Raw genomic sequence first — 17,884 nt, 5'->3', positions numbered from 1 at the left:
CTTTTCTTCCACTTTAGTCTATGTTTAAATCTTTTTATATTTATTGGGTTTAGGTTGGAAACTTTAGAAACTATAGAGTGCTTGAGGAAGAGATTGATCAATATGTCAAAGGTACCAAATTATTTAGCTTCTTTCTCTATGCATAGTGAATCTTATATGATAGTGAAAATTCATTTTAAACTAAAAAATGTTAATGGGAAAGATAATTCAATTGAGTTATGGTATTACAAAAATTCATGAAAATCATATATTTTCCCAAAGAAAAAATACTTTGTTGGTATCTAGAGTTTGTGTGTTTCAATTTCTTTTTAGTCCTATGTTTTAAAATGTTCGTAATTTCAAAATTTATTAAAATATAACATTTTAAAATTTATGGATCAAATGGAAACTAGACCCAAAAACTAGGAACCATTTTTTTTTCATTTTTTAATTAAATAAATAGGTCAAGTGCAAATATAGCAATTAGATTCAAAGTACTAACAAATATAATACAATGCAAAAAAATATGTAAATATAGTATGTCTTTTGGAGTGTAAACTACTTTAGTTTGGGTTATAATAGTCTGATAATAAACACGGTATAAAGGAGGAAGAATGAGTAGAAATTAGTAAACAATTTAACAAATAGTAAACATATAGCAAAGAGGGTTTTGAAATAGTAATAGTGTAGTTAATTGCAGGTTATAATAGTTGAAAACACCAACTATTGTAATTGGGAGCAGTTGCACATATAGCAATTATGTGCAAAATATTAGCAAATATAGTACAATGCAAAAAAATTTGTAGATATAGCAAAATTTAGATCCAGCTCTCTGAGTCTATTGGTTGTATCGCCGATAAGAATTTATCAACTACAAAGTTTATAACTAATAGATGTTGCTAAATTTGACGTTCTTTATAAATATTGCTACACATTTAATTATTAGCTCATTGCAATTACCTATATAATTAGAGTCCAAAAATGGAATGAGTTATAATAATCCATTCCACCAATTTCAAGTTGGAGCCGTACATACTTCATTGAATATTAACCTCAAAAGTGTTATCCATTGCAATTTGTCTGTGTAATTTGGGTTTTTTTTTTTTTTTTTTTTCCATTTTGTAGTTTCGGATCTTGGAACACCTACAAATTTGTGTGTGAAGTTAATTTGTCAAGAATGTCAGCGGAGGTGGAACCTTATATAAAATTCAATGTATCTTTTTTATGAATGTCTCCTCCATTTTGTTTCAATAAACATCTAATAAGTCCAATGTTCCTTTTGGATGAACATATCTAGTGGATGTGGTTCTCAAATTAAACTTCTTTATTTGAATAAAATGTTTTAGTTCACATTTTCTCATTAATTACTAATAGTTTCAAATCTATTAATTATGTTTTTTAACTACAATTTAGAAAAGAAATTTTTTTTCTCTCCAAGTTGACATTTCCAAAAAGGAAAGAGGAAAGTTACGAATATTCGGGGATGGAATTCAAAGGAAAATACAGAAATTCAAGCCAGCTAAACAAGACGTGATAGACACGTGGCAAGCGCTCATTTTCTCAATAGTGTGGGAGGAAAGCTTAAGAAAAATTTCACAAAGTAACCCAAAAATAAAAAAACTTTTCTATGACTAACTCATTTCTAAATATTTACCTATGTCTGACCTTTTTGCAAAGTGAAATATCATATTTACCCCCAAGTTTTAAAATATCTCAAGTGGCACCTAATATACCAGATTTACTAAGGGATCGTTCACATTCTCTCATACTCTCAATTTTTGCTTTCAGTTTTCTTTCAAGTGGAGGTTGAATTCTAAACCTATGATCTTAAAGACGTTGTCCATCGGTATAATTCCCAGGTAATTTTCTTAATAGAAACTATGTGTAGTAGTTCTACAATGGAAAGTATTAAGAGATGTATGAATTTTAAGATTTTTTGAATGTGGATAGTAGGGAGGGGGGAGGGGGGATGTTGGTATAGTTTCTATTGTTGGCTTGTCTGCCTCTTTCTCACCTGTAATTTAGGATTTTGTTTGTTATGGAAGTTTGAGGTGGAGGTTATGTTGAGATTTTTTTTTCTCCAAATCATATGAATTATAATGTTACTAGTGAAGGAAAAAGGTAGAGGTTTTCAGACATCTATTCGATTTGTTACTCAGCTGAGCAATAATGATGATTCTTCTTGGTGAGTGGGAAGAGACTTGAATGAATGTTTATGGGAGAGCAAATATAAAAGGGGTCGTCATGTGTCTCCCCTAATATGGAACAATTTAGGGAGGTGGTGAATGAATTATATCTAAGGGATTCGTGATATGTGGGAAATGTTTTTACTTTGTCCAATAAATGACAAAAGGGTACGGTAATTTTTAAACACTTAGATCATTTTTTGGGAAATGTCTCGTTCTATAAGTTATTTATACAATTAAAATCGGTGCGTTTAAATTGGTATGCTTATGATCACAGTCCTATCTGCTTGGAATTGTGTCAGTAGAGCTCTATTTGTTCATTAATATTTCCTCATGAAGGGTTTCACTTTGAGGGATTCTTAACTCAGGATGTAAATCTCTAATATCGATCACAAGAAGTGGTGAAGTTACATGCATCTCCAGCCTGGTGGACCAATAATAACCCTACCAAATTACCTTCTTCGCAAGGAATTGAGCTATAGAGTGATTGCCACACATTTCCTCGTGAATTTTTCACGTTATGTAATTTGCCTTATCTGAATCAGCATACTTCAGCCTGCCATTATTTATCACATAGTGGGTGACCTTGCATCTCAACCATCAAGCTTCAACTTTGTCATTCGACAATATCCCTCATTCTAAATATTTGAATAAAGGGGTCAAGCTGTGATGTTCGACCTGGGTTTGGTCATCTATTTCCATGGCTTCCTTTTTCAATATGTTAGGTGCATCTAGAACCTCCACAGGTACAATTCTACTAAGTCCAACTTCATAAGTTGTTGCCATTCTGAGCTAAGGAGTCAGCGTTGGAATTTCGAGATCGTGGGATTTGCTGAATCTCAAACTTCATAAACAAGCCTCACAACTTAAACAAGCTCAACTTCATTAGGTGCTATTTGGCTTGATATGCCTCACTCACCTGATTGAAAATTAGTTGAGAGTTGCTGAAACTAATCAAGGTGGTGACCCCAATTCCAACAGCTAGCCATAGTTAGTGCCTCATACTCTACTTCATTATTAGAGGCCTCAAACTTGAACCTCAAAGCATATCCAAGTCACTCTTCTTCTGGTCACAGTAATAGCAAACCAGGTCCGCAAGTTTTTCTATTAGATGACCATCCACATAAAGTCTCATGCACACTTCTATGTTATCACTAGGGAAGGCATGTGGAGTGAATTTGGCGATGAAATCAGTTACCGCATAACGTTCATTATAGTTCGAGGATGGACTCGGATGTCTTACTTACTCAGCTCGACTACGCATTTCATCAATCTACCCAATGCCTCTAGCTTTTACAACGGTTTTGTAAGGGAAAACTGGTTAAAATTATTACCTTGTGCACTTGAAAATATGGGCGTAAGTTTTTAGCTAACATTGGTAAGGTAAGGGCAAGCTTTTCTACCTGGCATACCTTGTTTATACCCCCACCATTGACTTATTTGTGTAGTATACTGGTGATCATTGACCTTCATCCTCCTTAACTAGGATGTAACTGACTATAGAATTTGACAAAACAAGATATAGAAAAAGCTCTTCCCTAGAAATAAGATTGAAAAGGAACGAAACTAAGCTCAAATAATTCTTGAGTTTTTCGAAAGCTTGCTTACATTTCTTTGTCCACTCAAAATTAGGTTTTTTTCTTATTACCTTAAAGAAGGGAAGACACTAATCAATAGCTCAACTTATGACAAATCAATTAAAGGTAGCTATCTTCCCATTCAAGCTCTATAGTTACTTTGGTGTCTTAGGATACTGCATCTCCAACACAACTCGTATCTTATCTAAATTTGCTTTAGTTCCTTTCTAGTTGGCCATGAAGCCTAACTAATGAATAGAAAAGTCTTCCCTTGAACCGACAAGAACATGATCTTAGTAAAACAAGTTCTTGAAGACACGACCACTCAACCACCTCGTTATTCTCAAGACACAAGGAATGATGGATGTGTGGACTCCAACTTTGTTTTTGGCAGAGGGAGTGAATACAAAGAAGATGAGAGAATGAGAAATTGTTTTGTTTTTTTTTTTCACATTCTAAAAAAATTATTCCCTTGTATGTATTCTCAATAAAGACTAAAATGAAGAGGGAGGGGATGAAAGTTACTCTCATTCCCATCCACATAAAGAATAACTCTCATGTAGGGGGAGTTATTAATTTTATACTATAATATAATATAAAATTATATTATGTTATAATAACAAACCTTATAATATGATTTATTAAATAACTAATTTAATTGATCAATTATATTATATATGCTTTTTAATCACATTAAAATGCACATTTCTCTTATAACCTATAGTTTTAATATGAAACATATTCTTATTAATTTTAACCTATAGTATTTATATGAATTTTATTCATATAAATAATATTTGAATCTTATTCAAATATTTATCTCTCACATAGTATATAGTTTTAACTGTAAATCATGTTTATAATTAACTTTATATTATAATGTATCAATATACATTATACTTTATATTGGTCATATTAATATAATTAATAGCTTAAATTCCTTCAAATAATTTGAACAATTCAAATTATTCCAAAAACAATTATTCCTTGTGTTTTATCCTTAGTGACCTAACAATGAGACCTTATGGACCTACATATTCCAATGATACGAGATTAATCAATTAAACTCTTCACTCCACTAAAGATTAATAACTACACTCCTCACATTATAGATATATTTATATTTATGTGTCCATGGATATAACCAATCAATAGTAAGTCGATCCTTCATAAATTGCTCATAACTACAGTCGGGTCAAATTTCATTTACTTTCCCTAAAGATGGGAAGTTTCATCTTGTATAACTATGTTCCTAGTTCCTTACTCAGACAAATCCCAAAATTATAGGCTTATTGAGTCGACGAAACTGGCCACTCTTACCCATATAGATCAAAGGATTGCCCTCATAAACCGGAGTTCACAACTCATTCAAGATTAAGGTCAAGTCACTTATGGTCATTCTAGTGAAATGTTAGTCTCAAGTATGTTAGTCTCTTCAAGTAACGGTGTTATAAAGAGAAACTAATAATTTCACGGTTAAGTCACCAGGATAAGGCACCCAACCTTATTCATATACTGCAGACCTTTTAGGTATTACTGAAGGAACTCTATTTACAGAGAACCTTTGAGAGGAAGCGGATCGTCCAAATCCCATCGTGATTGAACGCATACATTTGTAGTCATACATAACAAATTATGCATCAAAAACTAAATTACAGCATGCTTCTGAATTAAAAACAAAGTTTAGAGATTATACCTTTGAAGAACCGTTTTTCAAGATAATCCCTCTAACGAACTCGTTTACGAACGCGTCGAACAACTCGAACACTCCTCAAACAAGCAACAAGCAAAAACTCGATCCTCGAACCAACATGGACACTACCACTTGGTGACATTGGTATTCTCGATGTGAGAATCCAGGAGTGGTGGGCTTTGACTAATTTTGGTTAGAGGGGAAGTTTGATGTGGAGGAGGAAGACGATCGAGAAGGGAACAATGCAGTAGTGTAGACGATGAAGTCTATTACATAGACAATGTTACTCGATCATTTAGTCTCTTAAGTAATCGTGTAGCAACTTGATTGTTAATGTTTGTCTCTTCTGGAATAATAAAAACCAATTTTCATTTATCCCATTTTTTCCAATAACTACCCACTGAGGGTGGTTATAGAGAAAAAGGGTTAATTATCAAATAATTAGTAAATTATAAATAAATATGATAACTAACTTATCATATTACATTTATAACATATAGTTTTAATATTGCATCATACACAATATATAAAGTTATAAACCATAGTTCTTTTTCTCTATTTTATGACATTTAATATAATCATATTTATATTAAATTTAATAACTATGAATCTTATTCATAGAAAATATATTTGAATTATACTAGAATATTACTTCCTCTAATCAAACAATAATGTATCAAATACATTATATCAATTATATCATATATAATTGAATTAACTTAATTATATCATATATAAATAAATATCGTCTTATTAATTTGAACATTTTAAATTAACCCAAAAACTGATTCTCAACTTAAATTCATTGAGCTACCAAGGGGACCTTATGGACCCGTAGCTTGAAGCTCCAACGGTATGTGAATAACTAATTAACTCTTTAATCACATTATCCACCATCCGTTAGTATGATGACTCTTCATAAATCGCTTGTAAGTATAGTTGGGCCAAATTACCATTTTGCCCATGTAGTTACATCTAACTCCTTAAGTACCACTAATCCCTCTAATGAACAATATATCATAGTCCCACTATGACTAAACCCTTTTCTGGCAAAGAGAGGGTATGGTGCCACATTGTTTTAAGACCCGGAATCAACCCTTAATGGAGCAATTTATCCACTTACCTCTACTTCGGGGAAGAAGTGAATTTCTTTTTGTGTAGCTGAGTTCCCAGCTCCCCAATCAGACGAATCTCCAAAATGGTAGGTTTGTTGAGTCGGCAATCTGGCCACTCTCATCCATGCAAATCAAAGGACCACCCTCATAGGCAGGAGTTCACAACTCACTCAGGATTAAGGTCATGTTACTTATGGTTATCTTAGTGAAATGAAAATCTCAATTATGAACGATGTTATATAACAAAACTAAACATTTCGTGGTTTGGTCTTATACAAACTCCTTTGTATAGAATATCCCCGCTCGCATGTCTAATACATGAATGATCAGGATCAGATCATTTGTAGCACTTTAACATTTGTAACACCTATAAAGCGGGCCATACTCGTAATGTCACCAGGATAAGGTACCCAGCCTTATCCATATACTACAAATCATTTAGGTTATCACTTAAATATGATCCACTTGTATGTCTCTACATACATGTTTAAGTTACAATGATAACCATAGATCTTAGTTTATTGGTTTGTGGTTAATGCAACTAAAATATCATATATTTCATAGATAGAAGTGAATAAAATATCATATATTATTAATCACATAAATGTTTGTCCATACAAGGTTTACAAACTACAGGATCCTACGAGATTTAGGGCATCAACCCCAACAATTACTTGAACATAAGCTACTTGTATGTCTACCACATACTTTTCAAGCAACATTAAGTAACCGTTGATCTTAGTTCATTGGATTGAGTTCATGCAATCTAAATGTCAAGTAAAACAATTCTTATTTTATTAAATAAATAATTTGTATTTACAAATTATAAACTACGAGATCCACGAGAATTAAGACACTAAAAACAATATAATAGGCATCCATGAAACTCAACAGTTCATGGCCAACAGTAGCATTAACAAGTTTATCTATTCTCAAAAGTGGAAAGCTATCTTTTGGACACCCTTACTGAGGTCGATGAAATTAATGCATAGTCTCCACTTGCCATTGGTTTTTTTTTTTTTTTTTTTATGAATACCGGATTGGACAATCATTGTGGGTAATGGACCTCTCGAATGAATTTTGTCTGCAATTGTTTGTAGCTTGGATCAATGCTAACTTGATGCACCATCACTTATAGGTCCATTATGGGGTTGTCATATGTCGACCATGCAAACATGTTTTTGTTGTTTTTTAGAAAAGCTATAATAGCTTTCCTCTCATAACTCCCAGCCTTGTCTGATGCTACGTCTCTGGGTGTCAAATAACAATAGGATAAACTCTAATGGCTTGGGTGGTTGCCTTGAGGCTTTAGCTCAGTTGTTTGTTAGGGATTGGTTACATCATCCCATCTGCTTCGTCAACTGACACGTTGCCCACCATAGCTGTTGAGGTATATTGTAACATCCCAGATTTTTAGATAATTTTAGTTTATTTATCTTGAATAAATTGGGCGATATTGTTATTTTCATTGAGTTATTATGTAGAGATGGTAAAATTTAAATTGTAGAGGACAAAGGATTTGGAAATTTGAATTAAGTTTAAGAAAAATTGGATAAGTTATTGTAGGATTGAAATTTAAAGTTGGTGGATTTAATTGTTTGGGAGATAATTTGAGGTGATGGAAAAAAAGGATTATATATATACATACATACATATATATATGTTGTGAAATTGAGAAGCACAACGGAAACACAAATATGAAGAAAATATAATATAATAATAATAAAATATAATTCAAGATATAAAACAAAATCATAAAATAACTAAAAACATAAAATTGGATAACGAAAAAATTTAGTGGAATTTGAAGTGGAATTCTCACCAATGTATATGTATTTTTAAGATCCACCAAATGCCACTATTTATAGGTAAAGTGGCAAGTAGGATGTAGACTTACATGGACACCAAGTATGAATAATTACAGGCACATGAATAACATGAAGGGTGACACATGACTTTTAGGATACTAAGCAATGGGCATGTATTTATTATTATAATATTCATAATACTCCCCCTTAGATGCCCATATATATATATGAATTTGCCTTCTTAAAACCTTACTAGGAAAAATTCAATGGAAAAAAAGTCTGGTGAAGGAAAAATAGTACATATTTCATATAATACATACTCCTAAAAGAATACAATATATTTACTCCCCTCATGAAAACATCACTTAAAATCTCTGAGTCTCCGCATTCTAATGTTGTGCACCAATTTTTCAAAAGTTGTGGTTGGTACTGCCTTTATAAATAAGTTTGCTAGATTATTCTTTGAACAAATTTGTTCTACAGTGATGTCGCCATTTTCTTTAAGATCATGAGTGTAGAAAAGCTTCGATGAAATATGTTTTGTTCTATCTCCTTTAATATATTATCTTTTGCTTTGGGCTATGCAAGCTGTGTTGTCTTCGTATAATATTGTTGGAAGATTTTTATTAGAAGACAAGTAACACATTTTACGAATATGTTGAGACATTGACCTTAACCATAAATATTCTCGACTAGCCTCGTGAATTGCAAGAATTTCAACATCATTTGAGGAAATGGCCATTATAGTCTGTTTCACCAATCGTCATGATATAACAGTGTTGAGAATGGCGTAAACTCGCAGTTTGTAAATGTTGTTAACATATTCTATTTATCAATAAAAATATTGTTGAGTTTTTTATTCAATGAATTACTATTGATATTGCATCCTTCTATGAAAATCCAATAAACGAATCCATGGTTATAACATGAATACTTTAACTTTATGTGGTGACATAAAAATGGATTAAGTTTTAGTGTGTAGCCAAAATGGTCTATAAGTATATGGATGAGATTGGGTACCTCATCCTGGTGACACAATTGGATGCGGCCCATTTTGTATACCGATACAAATGATGTGATCCAAAAATCATTCATATAAAGACATGTGAGTGGGCATTCTGTGCATTGAGTTGTATAAGATCAGACCTCGAAATAGTCACTTTTCTTTATAACAACCGTTTACTGTTGAAACTGATCTCAAACTCAATGACCTAGGTAACTCGATCTTAATCCTGAGCTAACTATGAACTTCTATTTATTCAGGATTATCCTTTGATCTGCATAGGTGAGAGTAGTTCAACAGCACTGCTTAATAAGCCTCCCATTTTGGGATAATATTGGATAGATAGCTGGGGACATAGCTTTGCGATATGGAATTCACTCCTACCCAATTTAGGGTTAGTAGATGGGTTGTTCACTTAAGCGTTGATGCCTTGTCTTGAACAATGGAGTCCTACCCTCTCATGGAAGAGAGAATTATGATTTATAAGTTGGACTATAAATAAATTATTTAATGGAGGATCAGTGAGAGCTTAAGGAACAAGATGCATTTACTGGAGTAAAAGGGTAATCTTTGACCCAACTGTAAATACGAACGACATGTGAAAGATTGACTTACCGATTATGGTTAAAATGGACAGAAATATATCTACAGTGAGGAGAGTGCAACTATTGAGCTATAGTGGAATGTCTTGGTAGTTAACGAATAGTGATTAATTCGGTTTAAAGAGTTTAACTAATTAATTACAAGTAGTTGGAGCTCATGATCTGTAGGTCCATAAGGTCCCTCTACTAGCTCGTAATTTGGATTAGTAAATTGAGTAGTCTTGATAAGATTTGAAATTAGGGTTTAAAATTTGAAATGTTCGAATTCAGTTAGGGTTTCTATTTATTGTACTCGATACAATTAAAATGTTTAATTTTATCGAAATTAAATGAAATTGGAGAAACGATTAATGTTTAAAATATGATTTAAATATTAATTGTATAATATTAATTTCATTATGATGGAATTGTTTATTTAATAATTTAATATTAGATATCAAATTAATTAAAAGGTTTAATTAATTAGTATTTTTAAAAATTAATTAATTGAATTAATTTTTATAAAACTAATAAATGAAATTAAATAAGTTTAATCTAAAAAAATGATTTTGGAAATCATTTTTTGGAAAAACATCTGGAAAATGAAAATCAAAGTGAAGATTTGGAAATCTCCACTATGATTTACTATCCTATTCACTCAACTCCATTTTCTCCATGAAGTAGGAGCTGCCCTTCATGTAAGCCATGAAGGTGCATGGTGAAAGCTCTATAAATTAAAGTGTTGAGCTGAATAATGATTCACGCTTACAAGAACTTCAAAAGAACTCTGCAGAAACCTCAAAACCCTCTTCAAATCTTATATACTTCCCACTCAATTTAGTGTTTCCATCACAAAATGCTTGCAAGAGAATAGTAGAAAAGATCTTGGTGGTGGTTTACTTGAAGATTGAAACTCTTTCACATGGAACTCGGCTGGTATTGAAGAGGATTCTTCAAAGATATTGTGTTTAGCAAACCTTCTTCCGTAACTGTTACTTTAAAGCATGTTTCAAACTCAAATTAAGTATAATTAACGTGCTTATTGATTATGTTTTTCTCCACTGCACGTTAATTTACTCTAGCAAACAGTTCCTCTACATGTGAACAAATAACTTGTTTGAGATCTAACTTTGTGGAGATCAGATAAATATCCAGAATCTGCATAACCAACTAGATCAAAATTTGATTTATTTGAATAAAACAAACTCATATCGATTGTTCCTCGGAGAAAATAGAGTATATGCTTAATTTCATTCCAACGTATTTTTGTTGGAGAAAAACTATATCTAGTTAATAAATTTACTGAAAATGCAATATTTGGTCTTGTATTATTAGCAAGATACATAAGTGCACCAATTACACTAAGATATAGTACTTCAGGACCAAGAATTTCTTCATTATCTTCTCGAGGTCGAAATATATATTTCTTTATATTCAATAAACGGACTTCCATTGGAATATTTAATGGATGTGCTTTGTCCATATAAAATCTTTTCAAAATTTTTCTTGTATATGTTGATTCATTAATAAATATTTCATCTGCTAAATGCTCAATTTGCAAACCAAGACAAAATTTTATTTTCTGAGATCTTTCATCTCAAATTCTTTTTTAAAATATTCTATTGCCTTTGAAAGCTCTTCAGGAGTTCCAATTATATTCAAGTCATCAACATATACAGTTATAATTGCAAATCCTGATTGTGATTTCTTTATAAAAACACACAAACATATTAGGTTATTTTGATATCTTTCTTTCAATAAATATCCACTTAGACAATTATTTCACATGTGCCCTGATTGTTTCAATTCATATAGTGATTTCTGTAACTTTATTGAATACTATTCCCGAGAATTTGATGTATATGTTTTAGGTACCTTAAATCCTTCTGGGATTCTCATATAAATATCATTATCAAGAGATCCATATAAATATGTTGTGACTAATGCATATCCAGACTTTTATACACAATCAAACCAATTAAATATCTTAATATAATTGCATCCACCACCGGAGAATACGTCCCCTCAAAATCAATACCAAGTATTTGTGAAAAACCTTGTACAACTAGTCTTGCTTTATATCTTGTGACCTCATTATTTTCATTTCTTTTCCTCACAAATGCCCATTTGTATCCCACAGGTTTAACACCTTCTAGTGTTCGGACTACTGGTCCAAAAACTTGAGGTTTTGAAAGTGAGTTTAATTCTGCCTCGATTGCTTCTTTCCACTAAAGCCAATCTTTTCTATGTCGACATCCTTTAACAGATTTTGGTTCAGGATCCTCATTTTTAGATATAATATCAAGAGCAACATTATACGCAAAAATGTTGTCAATAATTACATTAGTTTGATTCCATCTTTTTCCTGTCATGACATAGTTTATTGAAATCTCATTATTATCTTTAGGTATTTTACCTTCCTCACTAGTCATATCAAGAATTGCTTTATGGGTATTTACATCCTCAGCCAAGTTTGCTTGATTATTAAATATTTTTCTTTTCCGAGGATGTTTATTTTTGGAACTCATTGGTCTACCACGCTTCTAGCATGTTCTAGACTCATTAATGACAACTTATTGTGTTGAGATATCAATTTTTTCTAGAACATTTGCAGCTGGTATATGTGATTTAGTTATTTTCTTTTCATCTATAAATGCATCTGGTAATTGATTTGCTATATTTTGCAAATGAATTATTTTCTGAACTTCAAGTTCGCATTCATCTGTACGGGGATCTAAATGAGATAATAAAAATGCATTCCATGTAATTTCTTTTTCCAACTTCTTAATTCCTCTCCTTAATGTTGGAAAATTTGTTTCACTAAAATGACAATAAGCAAATCATGTAGTAAATACATCACCCGTCAGATGTTCAAGTTATTTAATAATTGATGGGGAATCATATCCAACATATATTCCTAACCTCCTTTGAGGACCCATCTTAGTACGTTGTGGTGGAACAATTGATACATATACTACACATCCAAAAATTCTCCGATGGAAAATATTTTGCTTATGACCATAAGATAATTGTAATAGCGAGTACTTATGATAAGCAACTGGTCTAACGAGTACAAGTGACGTTGCATGCAAAATAGCATGTCCCCATACAAATGAAGGAAGCTTAGCTCTCATAAGTTATGGTCTTGCAATTAATTGCAAACGTTTTGTAAATGATTTTGCTAAACCATTTTGTGTATGAACATGAGCTACAGGATGTTCAACACTTATCTCAATTGACATACAATAATTATCAAAAGCTTGGGATGTAAATTCACTAGCATTATTAAGACGAATGGCCTTAATTGTATAATCAGGAAATTGTGCTCTTCACTTAATTATTTGGGCAAGTAATCTTGCAAATGCAAGATTTCGACTTGATAATAAGCACACATGTCACCATCTGCTGGATGCATCTATTAATACCATAAAATATCTAAATGGTCCACTTGGTGGGTTAATGGGTCCATATATATCACCATGAATTCGTTCAAAAAATGTAGGTAATTCAGTCCTCACTTTAGTTGGTGATGGTCTAATTATAGATTTTCCTTGAGCGCAAGCATCACATAATAATTCATTAGATTGAAGAATCTTCTGGTTCTTCAATGGGTATCCATTTGAATTCTCAATAATTCTCCTCATCATTATAGATCCTGGATGACCCAATCGATCATGCTAAATTGTAAATATATCTGGATTCATGAACTTTAGGTTTATTGTTGCATATGTTTCAATTACTCGTATATGAGTATAATACAATCCCGAAGATAAAGCAGACAACTCTTCCAATATATGTTTTTCATTTGAGACGGTGGATATGATATATAGATTTTCCACATTATTCTTACTATCAGTCTGAATAAGATAACCATTGCAACGTATATCTTTAAAACTTAGAAGATTTCTCTTTGATTGACTAGAGAACAATACATTCTCAATTGTAAATTTTGTTCCTCTAGGAAAAATAATATTTGTTTTTCCAAAACCTTCGATCAAGTTTGCAAAATCTAATATTGTATTTACTTTTGCTTTCAACATTGTCAATTTGGAAAAGTATTTTTTTTATTTGTAAGTATTGTATATGTAGTTGCACTATCTGCCAGACATAGATCTTCTTTACTTATTTTTTAATCACCCAACATATGAAATGATCCATGTTGCTTCATTAAAAGAAAATAATTACAATAAGAAAAACAATTAAAATATACAAAAGTTACTAAAAAAATATGAAGATAGGTAAAAGAAAACAATAACACTAAGTCTAGATAGTTGATGCGTGAAATTATGATGTGTTATGGTGTGAGTTTGCGGTGATGTGTGTTATGCGGTGATCATGCAAGTTTTTCTAACAAGGACCAAGTATAAGCCTCCTTAGGTTTCCTGGTAAGTCCAAGGTCGAACACAAGGACTACTAAGTAGATATGCGATAACACTTTGATTCTATTGTGGTGGTAAAAATAAATGAAATGGATAGTATTTTGATTCAGATTTTTCCTATGTGACGGAGTAGAATATGGAGTGATGAAAGCGTAGAGTTACAATGAGTATGCGATGAAGGGGTTGAGAAGGGTTTTAGCTAACATTTCCTAAGATTGTGTACAAGTTATGCGATCATGCTACACACAAATTTCAGTATTACATTTCTCAATGCAGAATGCCTCAATTTCTATTTCTAGGATGCATGCGATATATATGTGAAACAATCGATAGGACTTATTTCTAAGTCTCTACTCTTGCTTATGTGATGATGAATGCTGCATACATAAAACAAGATGATCACATACCATCATATCCTATTTCTAGGGCGCATGCGATGTGTAAATAGCAATAGAACTTATGTGAAGTTTCTACCTTTTGCTTATGCAATTCTAATCCGGCTCTCTCAAGCCTAGATTCTAATCTGACTCTTTCAAGCCTAGATTCTATCTTTAGACTACTCTCTTAAGTATGTCCGAAGGGTGAATGATGCATACATAAGACAAGATGATCGCATAAAATAAAAATCTTAAGTCATGCTAGCTAAGTACTTCTCAACCCATTCAGAAATTTAGCTACTCATGCGTGGTATGGAGAGATTGAACATAGATTGAAATGAAGTTTCCATTTTCTACAAACAAAGTACTGAATACAAAATAACAAATGGATTTGAGAAATGAAAAGCCCGGGTAAGCAATGTCTTGCTTCCCATGGCCTTTTACACTGCTCTTTGTCACTTTAACTCTATTCTCGTGTGTATTCTTGCTCTCGCAAGTGTTGTCCCTCTCTCCTTTGTGTTGCTTTCTGACAGTCTCTCGATCTGTCCGAGAGCGATTCTCTTGGCTTTTTCTCATCTCCTTGCTCCCTCTCTGTCCTCTATGTATATGTATGAATATGTGCGTGGACAGACTAACTAACTAACCCCCCTTTTTTCTCTGGTGGCCTTCGGTATTTATAGATTTCAAGGTGAAGTAGCTTTTCTTGCTAATGATTGCAATGATGGGCAGCATTAATTCCCCTATTCTGTTGCGCCATTTAATAGTCACTGAAAGTTGAATGTACTTGCTACAGTGTGGCTTTTAACAACTTGTCAACTAAATTCAGAATCAACCGTTATTAGCTTTCTGTCCCATCATGATTTATTATGCTGTCACCTTGATGCGATGTCTTTATGCGATTTCCTTTTCAAGAAAACTTCTCACGATCGCATGTCTTGCGATCGCAACTTCAAGCACGCTGACGCATTGTGCCCTTGGATCGCAATTTTATATGCGTCATCGCATTGTACCTGCACAAAATAAGTAAATTAACTGTTTTTATGCGATGAGCGCTTGCGATCACAATTCCTTTCAGTTTAGCACTTTCGGACATGATATTGTCTATTTTACTGATCACACTCTCTCACTGTTTTACTTCTTTGAGCTGTAATAACTTGTATTTATACCAGTTATCAATAGTCTCAAAATAAAAAAAAAAAATACTTGATGTTCCATCAATTGCGTCAATCTTCTCTTTAGGAGATTCAAAGAAGTCCGCCACATCAAAATTTGTTATATGGGATGGGTCAAATATATCATTAATGTGTTGATGCGTTTATGTATTTGTAACGCGTTGGTGCATTATAGATGTGCAACAGAATGTATGACACTCCACTATTGACGTTCAAGTTTTCCTAAATCAGACCCAAGTATAAATCCAATTTAGGTTCCTGGTAAGTCCAGGGTCAAACTCAGAGATTCAGGTTAAGCTAACGCAGACCTTGCATTGTAGCTGTTGTAGGGATTTCCTAATTGTATGAAGAAATGTATTATTTACACAAAGGTGTTATGCTTATGCAAGAAGATACAAAAGAGTTGAGTAGTGAGTGATGGATCATGTGAAAATGGATTTTAATGTACGTGGTATGCGTCGATCTAAGATGAATGTACACGAGCTAGAATGTGATGTGGATGATTTGTTTATCTTTATTAATGCGTTAGACTTTATTCAACACTTCTCAATACGAATAACATACAAAACCTATCTCTAGGATGCATGCGTCAAACACAAAATGCAATAAACACCAGTAAGTCTATCTTTAGATGTATTAGGCCCTACTTGATGCTGGCTTATTTACTCTTTCGAATAGTCTAAGGTAAGGATGCTTTTACCAATTGATCAAGTTAGCTTAGGCGTTTGAAATGAAGTTTTGCATAAAGCATAGATGCATTCAACATAAACAAGAAATAAACAATGGCAAAGTGTGATAGATCAAATATATGAATTTATAAAGAAGCAGATTGTCTTTACAAAAGCAATATTTAATTAGATGAAATGAAACCGATAAATGAGATGAAAGGAACTGAGTCAAGACGCAGAGTACAATCTCTTGTATCACTTTGGCTCAATTCTAGTTGTGTACAATCACTTGTATAAGAATTGGATGAAGTGTCTCTCTCAAGCTTGGCTTCCTCCGCTCCTTGACCGGCGGTGATGGTGGTTCTCTACCCTTCTGCTCTTCTTGGCACTACAGCACAACTTCTAAAGATCTAACACTATGACTACGCTAATTATGAGAGTGAGAACTTGAAATTTTCTGTGTACTTCAAACTCTGGAGGGATTTCATCTATTTATAGGCGTTGGTCATCTCCAGCTTGGTGATGGGCAGCATTAAAGTCCATGCCGTTGTTAGCCGCCTGACACTCGGAAGCTTTTCAGACGCCGCCTGCTGCAGGTGCCCATACTTGCAAGTGGTGATTTGACACAAACATCCTAAATCAATGAATCTTCTTTGCGTTAAATCCCTCCGACGCATGGCCCATGCGTTAGAACTTTGCCTGCAACACTTCTTAATCATGCGTTAGCTTCTTGTTGAAATCCTGCAATATAACGCGTTAGTGCCGCAGTATTTAGTAATAAACATTCTTTTGCATGAGTTTGCTAATGTTTGAGTAATTCCATGCGTTTCTTCTAAAAATGAGGAGATTTTATCATTAAAAACCTGAGTTGTTCCAACTTAAGAGCCAAAATAACTTATATTTCTACAAGTTATCACCACCCCTAAATTTGAACAATTCTTGTCCTCAAGCATTCCATAAATAATTCTTTGTTATCTCCCTTATCTTTAATGTGTAGAGTTCGCCTCTCATCATATTCAATTATAAGCTTGAGACAAGAGTTTGGAAAATGTAACACAGATTGACTCTTTTCTAAAAGGAATAATGTTTAGTTTCAGGTGCAGTAAGCCTTTTATCAACAACTTCTTTCGTTTCTCAAAACATTCCCTTTTTTTCTAAACCAACAATGCGTTAGATGCTCTTCTTAAGATAGATGCCGGATAAAAAGAAAAAATATGAATTTTATTTTACCCGTGCGTTGTTCCAAGTATCCCACTTTCGTTTTGGCTTGCCCCCACGGGTGTCATGTGAGCAACCAACTACGGGTGAGAATCCTTCACAACTAAACTCATATCTAATATTCATTC

Source organism: Benincasa hispida, chromosome 7 (genome assembly GCF_027475165.1).
Source record: "Benincasa hispida cultivar pf3 chromosome 7, pf3_genome.v1.1, whole genome shotgun sequence".
Classification (NCBI taxonomy): domain Eukaryota; kingdom Viridiplantae; phylum Streptophyta; class Magnoliopsida; order Cucurbitales; family Cucurbitaceae; genus Benincasa; species Benincasa hispida.
Note: the sequence above shows the minus strand (reverse complement) of the source record.